This window comes from Papio anubis, chromosome 1, assembly GCF_008728515.1.
Source record: "Papio anubis isolate 15944 chromosome 1, Panubis1.0, whole genome shotgun sequence".
In the NCBI taxonomy this organism is placed as follows: domain Eukaryota; kingdom Metazoa; phylum Chordata; class Mammalia; order Primates; family Cercopithecidae; genus Papio; species Papio anubis.
Window position 1 is genome coordinate 158,408,425 of NC_044976.1, and position 17,091 is coordinate 158,425,515.

The window sequence follows — 17,091 nt, forward strand, 5'->3', positions numbered from 1 at the left end:
GATGAGTTTGTGTCCTTTGTAGGGACATGGATGCAGCTGGAATCCATCATTCTTAGCAAACTATCACAAGAACAGAAAACCAAACACCGCATGTTCTCACTCATAGGTGGGAACTGAACAACGAGATCACTTGGACTCAGGAAGGGGAACATCACACACCGGGGCCTATCATGGGGAGGGGGGAGGGGGGAGGGATTGCATTGGGAGTTATACCTGATGTAAATGACGAGTTGATGGGTGCAGCACACCAACAAGGAACAAGTATACATATGTAAGAAACCTGCACGTTATGCACATGTACCCTACAACTTACAGTATAATAATAATAAATAAATTTATTTAAAAAATAAATAAATAAAATAAAATAAAATAAAAAAGAAAGGCCACCTGGTCATCTGCATTTCAATCTAGCTCTGCACATTTCATGAGAAACCCACAGAGGGAGGATGCAGAGCAGCAGCGTCTGGGAAGGCTGCCCGCCTGGGCTCTGGCTCTCGGGAGGAGACGGGGAAGCCAGCGTCCCTTTTCCAAATGCGGGTCACCTTTGCCCCGGCCTGGGCATTGTTTGGGAGAGGAGAGCCTGGCCCTTGATGGCTGGCAGCTGTTGCCCTCCCCACGAGCGCCCCTGCCCTGCCGGCCCCTCCGGAGTCTGTGCCCATATAAGGGAAGCACTTCCCCGCGGCCGAGGTAGAGGCTGTGACGCCCCCGGTCCACGTCAGCGGCCGGCGGGAGGCGGGAAAGCCCGGCAGAAAAACAAGTGACGCGGCGCAGAAGGGAGGAGGCGGGTGGCGGGAGGGAGCGGCCACACCTAGCTGGGTTAACCCCTGCCCAGGCGGCCAGAGCCGAGGACTGAGTGTGGCCAGCCAAGGTCGTGGACTGTCTTTGAGCTTCTGTGTGAATGGGGGGCGTGGAGCCGGGGAAGTCGGAGGCCAGGGATTGCGCTGGTGACACCTGCCTGAGCACTTCTGTCCTGGGGTGGGCGCAGGTATTTGTGCTCTGGAGGATCTGCTCTTTGGACGTCCAAATGTGTTTCACAGCCTGCACATTTTGCCTGGTGGTGTCAAAGACGCATATGACATACTGCAGAGCCTAGGGATTTTCCCATGGGTGTTTAAATACAATCACGTCTCCTATTGAAACTCAATCTCTTCTGTCCTGAAACAAGCAAACAAAAAGAACAACTGGCATCTGTGTTTCCAGAGACCCCCAGAAAGTCTCAGAAGAGGTGCTGCTGTAAGGGGACTGGCTTCTCATCAGCCAAGCAGCCTCCCCATCTCTTCCTCAGACCAGTCAAATAAAAAGGTCTGGCCTAGGGGCTGATGGAGAAGCAGCCTAAAAAATGAGGGTTTCCGGAGGCCTCTTGTCAGGCAGAGGCCAAGAAAAAAAACAGAAAAGGAAGAGAAACTGCAATGAGAACTCAGGGCTCATTCATGGAGCCTTCATTTTCCGGGGGCACTTCATTGTGGGGGGCACTCTGATTTCTGAGTCCAGCTGTGCACTCAGATAAATCCTGTTGGAGTGCTGTTCTCAGAGGCCTGCCCCATCTCGCCTGAAATTGTGGGTGTGCGTGCCTGCCTGTGGTGGGTTGGGGAGTAAATTGGCTATCTCAGCCTCCGGGGAAAGTCCCCAGGGCCTCCCAACCATCCCTTCACACCCACAGTGCTTAGCCACCCACATTCGCTCCTCTATCTAAGACCTACTTCCTCTCTCTGCTTCCCCTGGCCCAGTCTCTCCCTGGTGGAGAGTTGTCTGGGTGGAAAACTCACCCCATCCCCAAGCTCTGGGTGCTGCGATAGAGTGGGAGTTTGAGGCATGAAAAACAGCTAGTGGCCCTCCTTGGCAGGGCATTGGCCAAGGATGTGGCAAGTTTGCCTTGGCCATTGTCCCTGTCTCTGAGGCTTGGCCACAGTCCCTGTCTCTGAGGCTTATCCTCAGGGTGGCTGGTGAACATGGTTTCTCATGCCTGGGAATTTTAAAGCCTGCTGGAGGTGCCTTCCTTCCTCAGGAGCCAGTGTCCTGGGACTCGATGATACCAAAGTTGCTGAAGAATAAAAACAATGGGGTAGTGTTTGTGTGTCTGCCTGGACAGTACTGCATAGTGGTTATGGGTGTGGGCTTTGGGGTCAGATGGGAGCTTAGCTGTGCCACTTGCTGGTAGGTCTTCTGGCAAGTTCCCAACCTCTTTGAGCCTCAATTTCCTTGTTTGCAAAATAGAAGTAAAAGTATTAATCGTATTGATTTTTTTTTTTTTGTGGCAGGGTCTCACTCTGTCACCCAAGCTGGAGTGCAGTGGCAGGATCACAGCTCACTGCAGCCTTGACCTCCTGGGCTCAAACGATTCTCCCACCTTAACCTCTGGAGTAGCTGGGACCACAGGCATGTAACACCATGCCTGGCTAATTTTTTGGGTATTTTTTGTAGAGACGGGGTTTTGCCATGTTGCCCAGGCTGGTCTCCAACTCCTTGAGCTCAAGCAATCCATCTGCCTTGGCCTCCCAAAGTGCTGGAATTATAGGCATGAGCCACCGCACCTGGCCTGCATTGTTCTTTTGAAGATAAAAAGAGATCACGTTTATTAAGCATTCTGCACATATGTTCACTCTTTCCACAATATTTGCGCGCCCAACACATAGTAAACACATTAAATAGTAACTTTTATTACTATTAGCAGTGGTAGCAGTATCAGAAAAGTCCTCTTGGACACCACATGGAGAGTTAGCCGGAGTCACCAGGTGTTCCAGGTTTGCCTTTGGTGGTCCCCTGCTTCTCACCTTTCTTCGAGGTTGCTCTGGTACCTCATCACCTCCACCACCTCGTCTACCATCCTGACCTCAGCCTGGCCTGGAAGAAAGTGCAATGAGTGTGGAAGCACAAGACCAATGCTTCCACCCCAGCTTCGCCCTGCCCTGGGCCACTCCACCCTTCTGAGCCTCAATTTCCTTATCACTGAAATAGGCGGAATACTTTCTGGCTGGCTTCATTTATTGTGAGAGTCAAGAGAATAAACGTTTGTGAAAATACTTTGAAAACAGCCCCTAGCTATCAGTTTTCCACCAGGCGAATTCTCCCTTCTCATCCTCGGCACAAGCTCCTACCCCATTCCTCCCCTTCAAGTCTCTGTCAATTTTCATGGCTTTGGGCATTTTGTTCACAGTTCTGTTGACGTTCCCTTGACCTCAGAATTCTGGAGGTGGCTTAATTCCGACTTCCCCTATGGACACCTCCTCAGGGCAGGAAATATGCCTTATTCATTCATCCTGTGATCCCAGTGCCAGGCCCAGGAAGTGCACATAGTAGGAGCTCAGTCAACGCTGGTTCCCTTTCTTCTACCGGCAAATCCCAGGGATGGAGGCCTGAAAAAGGCCCCAGTAGAATTTAAGGGAGCAGACTCTGTCCTCCGAGAGAGGGGGGGGGGGGTAGGGAAGAAGGGAGGACAGGAGGAAAGGAGGGGAGCGGCCCTGCGCTGCGCAGGCCAAAGGATGCCCACTGTCGCCACACATAGACGCAAGGTAATACCAGTCTCCACAGGGGGACGTTGTGCTGACTGGTTTTACTCAGCGTTCCCAAGGCTGGGAGAACCTCTGAGAGCCTCAGCAGAGAGCCAAGCCACTCTTCCTGGTAGGAAAGCAAACATTCTAAAAGGGAAGTCCTTGGGTAACAAGTTCCACTTCCTCACAGCCAGAGCACTAACCTACAACCCCGCCCTCCCTTCCTCCCCCACCACACAGGCAAACCGTTTCCTCTTCTGCTGAGCTCATGGAAACAAAGAACAGCTGTCCTCTCATTGATTGGTTTAAACATAAGAGACTCTTGCTTTACCTCCCCAACCCCTCACCCCAACCTCTGATGACCAAAATCTCAGCACAGGCTGGCTCCCCTCAGGCCTCCACCCACTCCCCTGGGCATAGAGGGGCAGCCCCTGGGCCGCCCACAGGCTCCCTCCTCCCTGTGGTGACCAGCCTCTGCCTGCCACTGAGACACACCTGTCCACCCTCGGTTGGGTGACTGCAGCTGCCCGGCCACTGGCTCTTACCAGTGTGGCTTTGGCATTCACACTTTTGCCACCATGATTTTGTCTCTGCAGTGGGCCTTGCGCAAGGCTGGGAGGAAACAGCCTCTGTAGAAATCAAGGTTTCCTGCTTTGTAAGGGCTGATGCGGTGCCATGGAGATATCTCCTATGACTTCGCCAGGCAAACTGCAGGCCAAGGGAAGAATCGGGAGTGTGAAGTCCTGAGTTCACAGCTACTCAGAAACCCCTCTAAGCCTCAGTGTTTTCATTTGAAAAACGACAGTGGCAAACTGCTTATAGAGTGACTGTCAGGATCAAAAGAGATGTGGTTATGAAGGTGCATTGAAAATGGTGCCACCATGGACACACGAGTTGCTATTTCTGCCTGCCACCTCCACAGACCCCAGGTCACCACCAGCTGCCATCTCTACTAGTGGCCCTGCCTTCCTGAAAACCCCAAACCAAGATTTGCCTCCCTGGGCATCTGAATCCACCCCATCCTGTCTCCTTTGGCTTACTTACTCAATCTACACCACAGGGAAATGCATCCATTGCTTAAGAAGTGTGGAAAGTTTCCTCCAGTTTTTTCCATGGTTTGTGTGCTTGTCTTACCTGTTCTGCCTCCTTCCTAGCACCATGGGAGTATAAGCTGGCTCCTCTGCAATGCATCTGTGGCCAGTACCTCTGTTCCGTCACAGCACAGGATAACAATAAGTGTGCCAAATGGAAGTGTGTGGGGGGGAGAGGGCACACAGCCAGATGGCTCCTTGGGGCAAAGCCTTATTTCTACCACATAGGACTTTATAGACATTGCTCTCTGGCTATAGAGGAGTTTTGTGCTCATTTTCTCTTGTGAATCAAGCTAATTTTGGATTCACTGGGATACAATAGTGAACCGAAAGACAGCTGCCTGCAAGAGGAGCTCAGAGAACCCTGCAGAATCAAGCCCTGGGAAGCCTTTTAGAGAATGATTTGCAGAGAAGGAGTGGGACAGTCATAAAGGTCCCATGCTCTCAGTCCTCAGCAGGCTGTCCCTCCCAGTCCCAGGCTCACCTTGCAGAGGTGTGGTGGAGGACAAGCATACCTAGAAGCTTCCAGTCTGAAAGCTGACTGGCATAGCCCACCTCCATGCCAGCCACGTTTCTGGGGCCAATGAGCCTCTGAGCTGGGATGTCCTGGGCAAACAAATGCCCTCCTGCCTCAAGGAGCAGAAAGTTCCAGAAGATCCAGGGTAGCTTTATCCCTGACTTAGCAAGCAGACCTAGAAGTGGGATGGAGAAGGGCTTTGAATCTCCCTCCAAAGGTCCAGAGAAATCTCCTTGGAAATTTGATTGATTATTGATTATTGTAACAAGAGTTCCTCCTCCCCCAGGAAACTCTCCAGAGTGGTCTTCTAATAGATGCAGAACTGTGGGATGGGTGGTCGGAGGTTCCAGCCGCTGTGCTAGACCGCTTGGGTTCAAATCTTATCTTCAACAAGTTACCTAATATTCGCTGTGCTTCAGTTTCCTCATCCATAACGTGGAAATTACAACAATATCTATCACATAGGATTGTTTTTGATTAATGAGTTACTATGTGCAAAACACTTAGGGCTCAGTATTGTTATTATAAGAAAGGACTTTACTTAAGAGGCCTCCTAGTTTAATTTCTCTACCATTATGAAAAAGAAATTCTCTCCCTGATTCTCACACCTTTGTTTCTTTCTTTTCTTTTCTTTTTTTTTTAAGAGAAGGGGTATCACCATGTTGCCCATGCTAGTCTCAAACTCCTGGGCTCAAGCCATCCACTCACCTCAGCCTCCCAAAGTGCTGGGGTAATAAGCATGATCAATATATAATATATATGACATTATATATAATATATTATGTTGCTCCTGGCCTCTGAACTCCAGGTTCAGTGAGAGGAGAATGCTCAGTTCCTTCCTGTGGACTATGAAAGCCAGAGGAGCCATTCATCAACAGCAATGGGGTGATGAGAGCCATTTGGGAGTATTAGGAAGTGGAAGGTCTGAGAACCTTTTCAAACTAAGAAATCCACCTGGGCAAAGTGTGCCTGGCTTGACTCATTCAGTGCCTGTCCTGCCATATATTTATTATAACTATATTATATCCCAGAACTTTCACATTTATTGTATTATTTAATCTTCATGATGATCCCACAGAATAGGCTATAAAGATCTTATCAGAGAAGCTGACTGGGACCCTGGGATGGCTGTCCCACCTCCTGTCCTACTGAGAAGTATCCCATCCATCTTTGCTGCAGGCCATTCCACTGAGGAAGCTGCAAAGTGGTTCCATGGAGGACCAATTCAGAGTCCATAATAACAGGATGACTTAATGACAGGTTGAATCAGTTTGTTATTTGGAGCAGGCACTGCAGGGAAAGGGCTGGCCATGTCAGACGTGGCTCATCCTCTTCCTTCTTCAGAAACACTCCCACTTAATGCTTGACCTCCCAGAGTCAAGGAAGTATGTGACACTATTGCTAGAGCCAAAATTTGCAAAGTCAAGTGCACATCCAGCCTGCTAACAAGAAATTCCAGGTGCCCCGAGGACAGTGGTGCTGGCCTCAAAGTCACAAGAGCTTTCTGGGTTTAGACTCACCCTGCACTGACTCTGGGGAGCTGGGAGTAAGCCACCATGCACCTGGCCTGGGAGGATCATCCTGCCCTGCTTACAGGGGAGAGGGACAGCCCCAGCTCTCCGGCATGATGCCAGAAGTCAGGAGCCTGGTGAACTCTCTCGCTCAGCCACCGCCTCTCTGGATCTCAGACCCCTTCATTACAAAGTGAGGATATCGGACTAACCATACCTAAGATAGCCGTGAGCTTGGACAGCCTGGATGACCTTCTCTGTGCCAAATTACCCTCATTCCTTCCATCTTGTGTCATTTGCCTGCCACTTATCGGTCTCAAATATATCTTTTTTAAATCAGTTTTATCAGGCTTTTATCAGTTTAGTTCAATTCAACGTTCCCCAAGCAGCTGGTATACACCCGACATTGACCCGGTACTGGAAAATCAATGGTGCTAAGATATCTGTTTTCAGGGTGCTTCCAGTCTAGCAGAGGAAGGCAGGCAAGGGAACAGACAATGAGACCAGGGTCTCTGGAAGCTGTGGGAAGGAGAAGAACAGGGAAAAGATCCCACCAGGCCAGAAAGGGTCTTCCTGAGGAGACTTGGGTCTGAGAAGAAACTCACCCTTTCCAGGAGAAGTAAGGGCAAGGGAGAAGGGGACTAATATTTTTTGTTTGTTTTGTTTTAAGATGGGGTTTCACTATGTTGCCCAAGCTGGGGTGAATGACTATTCACAGCTGCAATAATAATGCACTGTAGCCTCGAACTTTGGGCTCAAGGGATCCTCTCATCTCAGCCTCCTGAATAGCTGAGACTATAGGTGTAAGCCACTGCAACTGGCTGGGGGGACTAACTTGTAAGTTATTATTATTATTATTAATTTATTCATTTATTTTTGATACAACGTCTGGCTATATCGCCCAGGCTGGAGTGCAGTGGCGTGATCTCAGCTCACTGCAGCCTCCATCTCCCAGGCTCAAGTGATCCTCTCACCTCAGCCTCCCGAGTAGCTGAAACTACATGCACGCACCACTACACTTGGCTAATTTTTGTATTTTTTGTAGAGGTGGGGTTTCACCGTGTTGCCCAAGCTGGTTGCAAACTCCTGAGCTCAAGCCTCGCCTCCGAGAGTCTTGGGATTACAGGCATGAGCCACCGTGCCTAGCCTTAAGTAATTATTTCTAATAGACCAAACACCATACTAGACAACTTACATGTATTATTTCACTTCATTCTTATAACCTTTTGAGTAAGTATTAAGCCCATTTTACAGATGAACAAACTAAGGTTCAGAGTGCCTAAACCCATACTATAGGGTCAAGCTGAGACTCAAATTCAAATCTGCCTGATTCTAGAACCCACTCTCTTTCCGCCCAACTAACAGAGTGTGAAGGGCACAAATAGCTGAGACTTTGAATACTGGGCAGGGCCTGGGCCTGCTGGCCTTTTCTGAATCCTCCTGGCATCTTCCCCAGCCAACAGGAGAACTGCCACTTTAAGAGGCATAGCCCCTTAGAAGGGTTGGTTTCCATTCATTTTTAATGGCCCAGCTGCCGTGGTCTCTCTGCCTCCCCATGGACTAGTCCAGGAGTTTCTCTGCAACTGAGCACTCACCACACTGGGGCCTGTCAATGTTTAATGGCAGCAAGGATCTTATCTCGGTTACCCAAGTCGTTTAGATTACTCCTGCACAGGGTACCTGGAGCATGAGGGAAGGCAGCAGATGGCAGACCCGTCAGTCACCTCTCTGCTCTGCGGAGGGAGAAGGGATTATTGGAGCAGAAAGGTTGAGAGGGTGGGAAAAACCGAGGGTGGCAGGGAGACACACTGTAACAGGACAGAACGCCTCGCTGCACATTTGCATGGCCCTGGCTGTGTTCTCCACCCTGCCTATTCTCGGTCCCTCCCATAGGGACTGCCCACTGCACACACTCTTAAGGGCCTCCTGGGAGACCCAAAACACAGGGGAGCGAGTGGTTGAATTTCTGTGGAGCTTGACCACAGAAAGTGACCTCTGAGCCCACTCTGATGTTCCCTGGGCATCAGAATCTCTGCTTATTTTCAGGGAGAAAACACAGCACTACTTGTCTCTCTTACGAACTGTTGAAAACTCTGACCTCAGGTGCTCCAGGGACATGGGTGTGTTGCAAAGGTCACACAAACCATACCTTCAGTACAACCTCACAGATTCGTAGATGTGTGAGCTGGGTGGTGGGGGCCGGGGCTGGGGAGGCGTCCTGGGTCCTGGCTCTAGAGTACCCTGAAGGGGAGGGATAGGTTCTTGCTGCTCCCCCAGGCCCAGGGAATGCCTGGATCAGATAGTCAAGTTCTATTTGGGGAGTAGAACGTCACAGTTCAAACACAGAACCAGAGGCCACTCTGATGTTATTTACAGACCTTGTCTAATGATCTAGCCTCCAAGCTGGAAGGGAGGGCAGTGGGCTTGCTGCCTTCTCCAATTTCTCCTGCTCTCTGAATTTCTTATATCCTGTCACCATCCGTCACCCTCCTACCTTGCCTCCATCCACGAGCACCCTGTGCTGCCGGATCTGATGTGTCACTCACAGTTGGGAGCCTGGAGAGAGTGTTCTTAGGACAGATGGAGGGGACTGGGAGCAGAACAGAGGCCCCACCACCAGTGCCAGAGGACCCAGAGAGGTTCCTAGACATGGGGCTGGGGAACTGGGAGTGGGAGAGGGGCAAGGAGGGCCCAGGGAGGCCTCATGGGGTCGGGTGAACATTTCCCTGCCCGGCGTTCCGGGGCTTTCTGCCTGATGGGAGTTACAGTGAAAAACAGCAGGATGCTTTTCTAGGAAGACTTCGGCAGGTTGGGGGTGGGGGGCAGTAAGGGTGGTTTCATAATTATTTCACTGCTAGTTCAAATGGGAAGAAAGCTGGCTGACTGGACCAATAATAGGCAGCACATCAGACAAATGTTCACAGGGCTGGGACCCTTGACTCCTAGGGTGGGCTTTTGAAGTTCGAACTTCCAGGGACTGGGGAATCCTGAAGGATGTTTCTGAGACCCTGTGCAGCTTGATACCAATGGTGTTAGGATTGAAGGCACCGGGCTTGTCTGCTCTGAAAAGCACATGCTACCTCATGTGTCACTTGCTGAGGTTTCCATGTCGATGAAGTCCCTCTTCCTGACTCCTCCCTTTACCTTCAACATACATGCGTGGCGTCTGCGCCAACTGCTTCATAGCCTTTACCCCCGCAAACAGCACAGCCCCTGATATGCCCGTGATATGTGTAACAACAGTCCCTACCTCAACATGCTATGAGAATTAAGTGAGATACTCTGTGTGGAATGCCTAGACCAACACTTAGCACACAGTTAACTTAGTAAGTCAGCTCGTGTTACAGAGGCAGCAGTGACGGTCCGCAGGCAGGCGGCTCGGCTCCAACCTCAAGGCATGTTGCTGTGTAGTCCTCCCATCCATGGCTAATCCCCGTATCATAGATCTTCACTTTAAGGAAAACTCACTGGTTAGCCCCTCTCCAGCTTCTAGCACACACCAAGCCCTGAGCATAATTGTGTCCCATGTGCTTTTCCTTAAAGCCATAAAGACTTACTGAGCAACTACCATGCTCTAAAGTACTGGCAAACGAAGGTGAATAAAACAGGGTCTGTGCTGTCAGCAAATGCTCAGTGTATCTGGAGAGACAAGACGGATGCTTCCTGAGTAGTGAGGACTACAGGTGCACGCTACCCCATGCCCCACTAGTTTTTTATTTTATTTTATTTTATTTTATTTTATTTTAATTATGTGTGGAGACGGGATCTCCCTATGATTCCCTGTCTAGTCTCGAACTCCTGGGCTCAGGTGATTCTCTCCTGCCTTGGCCTCCCAAAGTGCCGGGATTACAGGCGTGAGCTACCATGCCCAGCGAAGAGCATTGCTTTCTTGGAAAACCAAGTCCAAGGAGGATGGCATTGATTTTTTTTCCCTACGAAGGCCCTGTGGGAATCCCAAGAAAACTGAATGAAAGGCAGCTAGCAGCCGTTTAGCTGTGGGTCATCTTCACCTGCCACTCCCTCTTCCAAGGGTGGAGGCCCAGTGCTCATCCTTTCCAGAGAAAAGGACAAGCTTGAAGTTCCCAGCCAAGCCCTCTACTGGAGGCAGCTGGGCTGGGCTGGAAGGAGGGGAAAATCCAGTCTGAGGCAGAAGCACGCTTTGGGGTTCTGCCTCCTGAGTCAGTTCTGGCTGCCCAGGGGCAAGGAGGAGTGACCGAGCCCCACCCAGATCTCTGGGATGCTACGTTTTCGTATTTTACATCAGTATAAGCTCTCCTCTTCACAGTCTCAGGGCACCAAGTTCTTGTAAACAGAGGGAAATATACTCTAGCAAAACTTCCCAGATCTGATCTACTTATTCAACAAAGTATTTACTGAGTACTCATTCATGCCGGACTGTTCTACATGCTAGGGATACGGCAACGAACATGGACAGGCAAAAACCCCTGCTCCCTTGAAGTTTATATGCTACTAGGGAAGACAGACGGCAAATAAGGAAATACCTAAAACATTAATGATATTTACTATTGATAGATATTAATGGTATTTATTAATGATAAATACTATTAGTGATAAAGGCTAATGTGAAATAATCCAGCAGCAAAGTGGGATAGAAGGAGCCAATAGTGAGGCCAGGTGTGATGGCTTACGCCTGTAAGAAACACTTTGGAAGGCCAAAGCAGGTGGATTGCTTGAGGTCAGGAGTTCAAGACAAGCCTAACCAACATCATGAAACCCCATCTCTACTAAAAATGCAAAAAAGTATCTGGGCATGGTGGCACATGCCTATAGTCCAAGCTACTCGGGAGGCTGAGGCAGAAGAATCGCTTGAACCTGGGAGGCGGAGGCTGCAGTGAGCTGAGATCCCACCACTGCACTCCAGCCTGGGCAACAAGAGCGAGACTCCATCTCAAAAAAAAAAAAAAAAAAAAAGAAGGTGTCAACAGCGAGCATATGATTGAAAGTTTAGATTGGACAGCCAGGGAGGGCCTCATGGAGAAAGTAGCCTTTGAGGGAGGCATGAGGATTCTGAAGGAATAGAATTCCAAGCTGAGGAATGGCACATAGAAAGGCACTGGGGCAGAGTGGCATGCGGCTGGAGACAGGAGAGCAGGGGAGAAAGCAAAGAGGTGGAGTCAGAGGTGGTGGGGGACACCATCTTAAAGGGCATCATAGGCCATGATGAGAATGATGAGGACCTGGGCTTTTCCTCTTAGCGAGAAGGAGCGGCCGAGGAGAATTTTGGCAGAGGAGTCAGATGATGTGACATATTTTTAAGAGACTGTTTCTGACAGCTGTGCTGGAAATAAGTGAGAGCTGGGTGTCAGTGGGAAATGGTGGTGGTTTGGTTTGGGTTGTTGGCAGTTGGAAGGTAAGAAGAGACTGGACATTTTAAAGGAGGAATCTACAGGGTTGGCTGACAAAATGTGGGTTGTGAGAAAAACCTATGTGTGCCAGGCACTATGTGAATAACTATGTGAATATGTAATGTCGTTAAAATTTTACGTTAATCACATAAGCAAGGTTCTACTGCATTTTTCTTTTTTCTTTTTCTTTTTTTTTTTTTTTTTTTGACATGGAGTCTCACTCTGTCGCCCAGGCTGGAGTGCAGTGGCGCGATCTGGGCTCACTGCAACCTCCGCCTCCTGGGTTCACGCCATTCTCCTGCCTCAGCCTCCAAGTAGCTGGGACTACAGGCGTCTGCCACCATGCCTGACTAATTTTTTATATTTTTAGTAGAGACAGGGTTTCACCGTGTTAGCCAGGACGGTCTCAATCTCCTGATCTTGTGATTCGCCCGCCTCTGCCTCCCAAAGTGCTGGGATTTGTCGTGAGTCACTGCACCGGGCCTTTGCAAGGTTCTATTGTTATAGCCCACTTTATAGACGTGGAATCACTTAGAGAGGCCAAGTGACTGGAAAAATCACACAGCTAGCAAGAGACAGAGCTCTGGCATTTATTTATTTATTTTTGGTTTTTGTTTTGTTTTGTTTTCTAATTCCAGGTTAAGTTCACATAGAGCTGGTATTTAAACCAAATCTTCCACTGAACACGGACCTTGAACTCTTAGCAGCTACGCTGTAAAAATCTCATCTATTCATTCAACAATTCTCCATTGCTCATCAGCTCTGCTTCAGGAACTGGTCTACATGTTGAGGATGCAAAGATGAGTAAGAGAAGTCCTTGACTTTGAGGAATTTACGGTTTGGAGGCGGAGACAGAGGTAAATAGAAATAACAACAGCGATATAACCGTGCAAAGTCCTAAGCTCTCAGAGGAGAGGTGAGAAAAGACCCCTCAGAGGAGGTGACGTGTGGGCAGATGATGAGCAGGGCTTTGCCAGAAGGGTAGGAATGGATGGAAAAGCATTCCTGGCAGACAGAGCTGTGTGTGCAAAGGCCAGGAGGGGCAGAGGCAAGGCCCCGAGAAGGGCAAGCACTGGTGCAGTGTCTTGTTGCGGGAGCAGCTCGAGGAGGCCTGGGAGGTGAGATGAGACAGAGAAATGAGCAGGGCAGTCAGGAATGCCTGGAAAGGGCTTCCCCAGGCCAGGGGCAGTCGTTGCAGTTACCAAGGGGGAGTGGAGCCAATCAGATCTCTCCTTCTGTGGAGGGTGGACACCAGACAGCGGACACAGTTTTCCCTATTTCAGCATGACGCTCCCTCGGAAATCTGGTAGGACTGAGAGAACAGTCCACGTTTCCAGGAAACAAACCGTACTCTGTCCCTGCGTGCGTGTCTCTCTGTGTGTCCGTCTATAAATATCCTCAGACACAGCACTTGGCTGCAGTCTCCCCCGGGCCCCCGTGGCATCTTGCTCACACTGCCCAGCTGCCTCTGCCCCTCCTCCTCTCTCCTGGCCAGGACCGCCCCGGCAAACACCAGTTTCACTGGCCGCAGGCAAGGCTGGGTGGGGGCCAGGACTGTGACCTCTGCCTTATCATTACTCCCCACAGGACACCAAAGCAAGTGTCCAAACGGCAGCAGGAAGGGTGAGAATTTGGCTCAAGGAGGAAATTTGGAGACTGTTAAACCCAAGCTGAGCATGAACTGATGCCCCAGTGGGGCAGAAAGGGGAAGTTTGTTTCAAAACCTAACCTACATCCAATGGTTCACAGACCATCTTGATAAAAGGCTGTGAATGGATGAGATGGTGACCCTTGTCCCATCCAGCTCTGTGATCCTTCAGATCAGATTGGTCAGGGGAGAGATAGCAACAGAGAAAGACAGAATATATATATATGTGTGTATATATACACACACACACACATACACATATATGTATTTGTACACACACACACGTAGAGACAAAGACAGGCACAGGAAATGGGCAGAGACAGAGGGAGGCAGAGGCAGATAGACAGTCAGAGACAGAGATGGAGCCCCCAAGTATGGGTTCAAACCATGACAATTTTTTTTTTCTATTTTTCGAGACAGAGTCTCACTCTGTCGCCCAGGCTAGAGTGCAGTGATGCGATTTTGGCTCACTGCAAACTCCACCTCCCAGGTTCAAGCGATTCTCCTGCCTCAGCCTCCCGAGTAGCTGGGATTACAGGCACACGCCACCATGCCTGGCTGATTTTTGTATTTTTAGTAGAGATGGGGTTTGGTTTCACCATGTTGGCCAGGCTGGTCTTGAACTCCTGACGTCAGGTGATCCACCCACCTTGGCTAGCCATGACAATTTTCAAAGACACAGCACGGGCAGATCTGTGAGAAATGTTACACAGGATTAATGTGATACACATCAGAGTCTAGCTCAGTTCCCCTTCCAGATTTCCAGCTCAGAAATTCATACCACTGCCTCCCCTTTTATTGTCAGCCCTGGAGAAAAAGAAAAAGAAAACCAAAAACAAAGTAACGCAAAAACCCAGAGGGACAAGGAAACAGAGGGAAACCCCAGACTCCCACAGGTAAGTACTGAGGGCAGGTTCCTCCCCAAGTGCTTCCAAACCCTTCCGTTCCTAGCCAAGGGGGAACTTGGGTTTCCAGCAGCTCTTCCTGAGTCTGAGCCCCATCCAGCAGGTCAGGGCCTGGCTGGGGGCGGACAGGGTGCTGTTTCGAGGCACTGGCTGTCTCCCACCCTTCTAAAGTACTAGGACTTGGTACATCTCACCAGGCAGCTGAACTGAGCACTCGAGTCAGCCAAACACCCTCCTGGGCCCTCGGCTCGTCAGGGGCCACCCTGGGAGACACAAGTCCTGTTCTCCATGTACTCTAGTGTGAAGGATAGGCCGTGTGACCTCAGCAGGCCCCTTCCTTCCTGGGACCCAGTTCCCTGGTCTGTAAAATGGGAATAGAAACATTTGCTCTGCTAACCCACAGGATGGTGATGAGCAGGGATAGAAATGGCAGCTGTGAAGGACATCCGTGAGCTGTGTGTGAAGCACAGTTTGGGGGATCCTGATGTTCTAAGGCTGGTTCGTGTTCATGTCATCCACAGCAGGCTTCCAACCAGAGCACGGATAGAGTTGGCTTTCTTAGGAGTGTGCTTTCTTGGAGGGTGAACCTGAATTGGGGTATCTTCAAGAAGACCAGTTTGGGGGCTGTCTCTCTCCTTCAGAGGTTTGTGTAGAGAGTGTGGACGGGGTAGAGGTTGGGAAGGGGCCATCTGGGGGGAAGAAAGGCTCTTCCAAAAGGTTTGCATCCTCCTGGCCCAAGCAGCACCCCACACCCTCTTCTCCACCCACCAACCCCAAATCTTCAGATTCCTCTGGGCAGCTCCAGCCTCAGTTCCTTGGTCCCTCAGGTCTCCAGGTAAGAAACCAGTCTGCGGGCAATGGGGGAAGCAGATCACTCTGGGAGCATCCTCCCCTATCTCCCCCTTCTCCACCGGCAGTTCATACTAGCAGGATCAGAGACAGAGCTGAGGCCAAGGAGCGGAGGGACTCAGCCAACCTGGTTCAGACGCCTGCGGGGAACCTGCCCCATAGCCCTGTTTGTGAAGTTGATCTTTCTCTCCCATGGGCTCAGTAAAATCTCTAAATTTGAAACTTATAAAACCCAGCATCAGTGTCATGACTATGAGACAATGATCACTTACCAAGTCCCTCCTCACACTGGGCCAGGCGTTAGACACTTTAACGCTGGTATCCTCTCCCAGTTCTGTGGCTGAATGTGCCCCGATTGACACATAAGGAATCTGGGATTCCATAAGGGCAAAAAACATGCCCAAGGTCACACACTGTGGCAAGTGGCAGTATCAGGCTGTTGTCCCAGGTCCCCCAGACTTGGAAACCTGTCACCTGGGAAACGTGTCACTCAGGGAAGGCATGTGGCTGAGGGAAGTGAGATATAGTATCTTCAAATCCACTCTAAGAACCAGAAAACATCTCCCTCGAGTTGAGCGCTCTGCACCCTTAGGGTAAGAATGGCACTCAGTTGGCGGGGCATGGTGTTCACGCTTGTAATCCCAGCACTTTGAGAGGCCAAGGCGGGTAGATCGCTTGAGCCCAGGAGTTTGAGAAACCAGCCTGGGCAACACAGTGAGACCTCGTCTCTACAAAAAATACAAAAATTAGCCACGAATGATGGTGTGTGCCTGTAGTCCCAGGAGGTGGAGGTTGCAGTGAGTCAAGATCATGCCACTGCACTCCAGCTTGGGCGACAGAGCTAGACTCTATCTCAGAAAAAAAGAAAAGAAAAGAAAAAAGAATGTCACTAAATCAAATTGTAGCCCAATGGATTATTTGGCACCTGCCTGACTGGAGAGACACTGTGATAAGGGAAGGGCTTGAGGAATAGCAAGGGCTTGTGAGAGGACCCAGGGCTGACCGGGGTGAAGAAGAAGAGCATGCAGACAGTGGCCATTGTAAATATGCCTTCTGTAGACAGGGAAGTCACCCAGCTGCCCAGTAATAGCAAGAGCTACTGTTTATGTTGCATCTGCCCAGACCTAGTCATTGCACAGCACATCATCTGTATGCTCCTCCCAGCAACTCTCTGGATTGTTCTATGATCATCTCCATGTATCAGATGAACAGGCCAGGGCTTAAGTGACCTGCCAAGGACATGTTGTTAAGAACTGGTAGAGCTAAGATTACAATCCAGGTCACTCCTGAGCCACACTTTCCCTGACACTTCCCGGCACGTCACACATTTCTGTAGCCCAGTCTGACAGATTGAGGAATCCTTCGAGAAAGGCTGGCTCCATTTGCTCTGGTTCTGCATTTGCCCAGCATCACCAGGAGGGAATGGATGACTTGAGCCAATTCCTGACACCAGCCTTCTAAATGGACTGGAGCTCATTGTAAGCGGTCACAGTGGCGTTCTGTTTATCCATTCACCCACCTACTGTATGTTTGGTTGGGTGAGCCAGGCCTGTAGGTGTTAACCAATTCTGGTCACCTGAAAAATAAAACAAAGACAAGTTCTAGAACTGTCAAAACAAGACGGGCCCTGCCACTGTAACCGAGGTTCTGCTTCAGGGAGTTGAGGTGGTGGGAGGGGCAGAGGCTACCTAAGGAGCCAGTTCAGGCTACAGCTTG

The 17,091-nt window shown here is 50.1% G+C and overlaps 2 long non-coding RNA genes across 2 annotated transcripts; one reads left to right on the forward strand and one right to left on the reverse strand.

Moving 5' to 3' along the window:
- Nucleotides 1-2,547: 2,547 nt before the first annotated feature.
- LOC100999265 lies at nucleotides 2,548-3,687 on the reverse strand. Its single transcript, XR_001896264.3, has 2 exons — nucleotides 3,096-3,687; nucleotides 2,548-2,841 (listed from the first exon to the last, which is right to left on the reverse strand). It is a non-coding gene; the product is annotated as an uncharacterized LOC100999265 (long non-coding RNA).
- Nucleotides 3,688-12,358: 8,671 nt separating this feature from the next.
- On the forward strand, nucleotides 12,359-15,150 carry LOC103878620. The gene is made up of 3 exons (XR_004179120.1): nucleotides 12,359-12,830; nucleotides 14,427-14,517; nucleotides 15,048-15,150. It is a non-coding gene; the product is annotated as an uncharacterized LOC103878620 (long non-coding RNA).
- The last annotated feature ends 1,941 nt before the right edge of the window (nucleotides 15,151-17,091 follow it).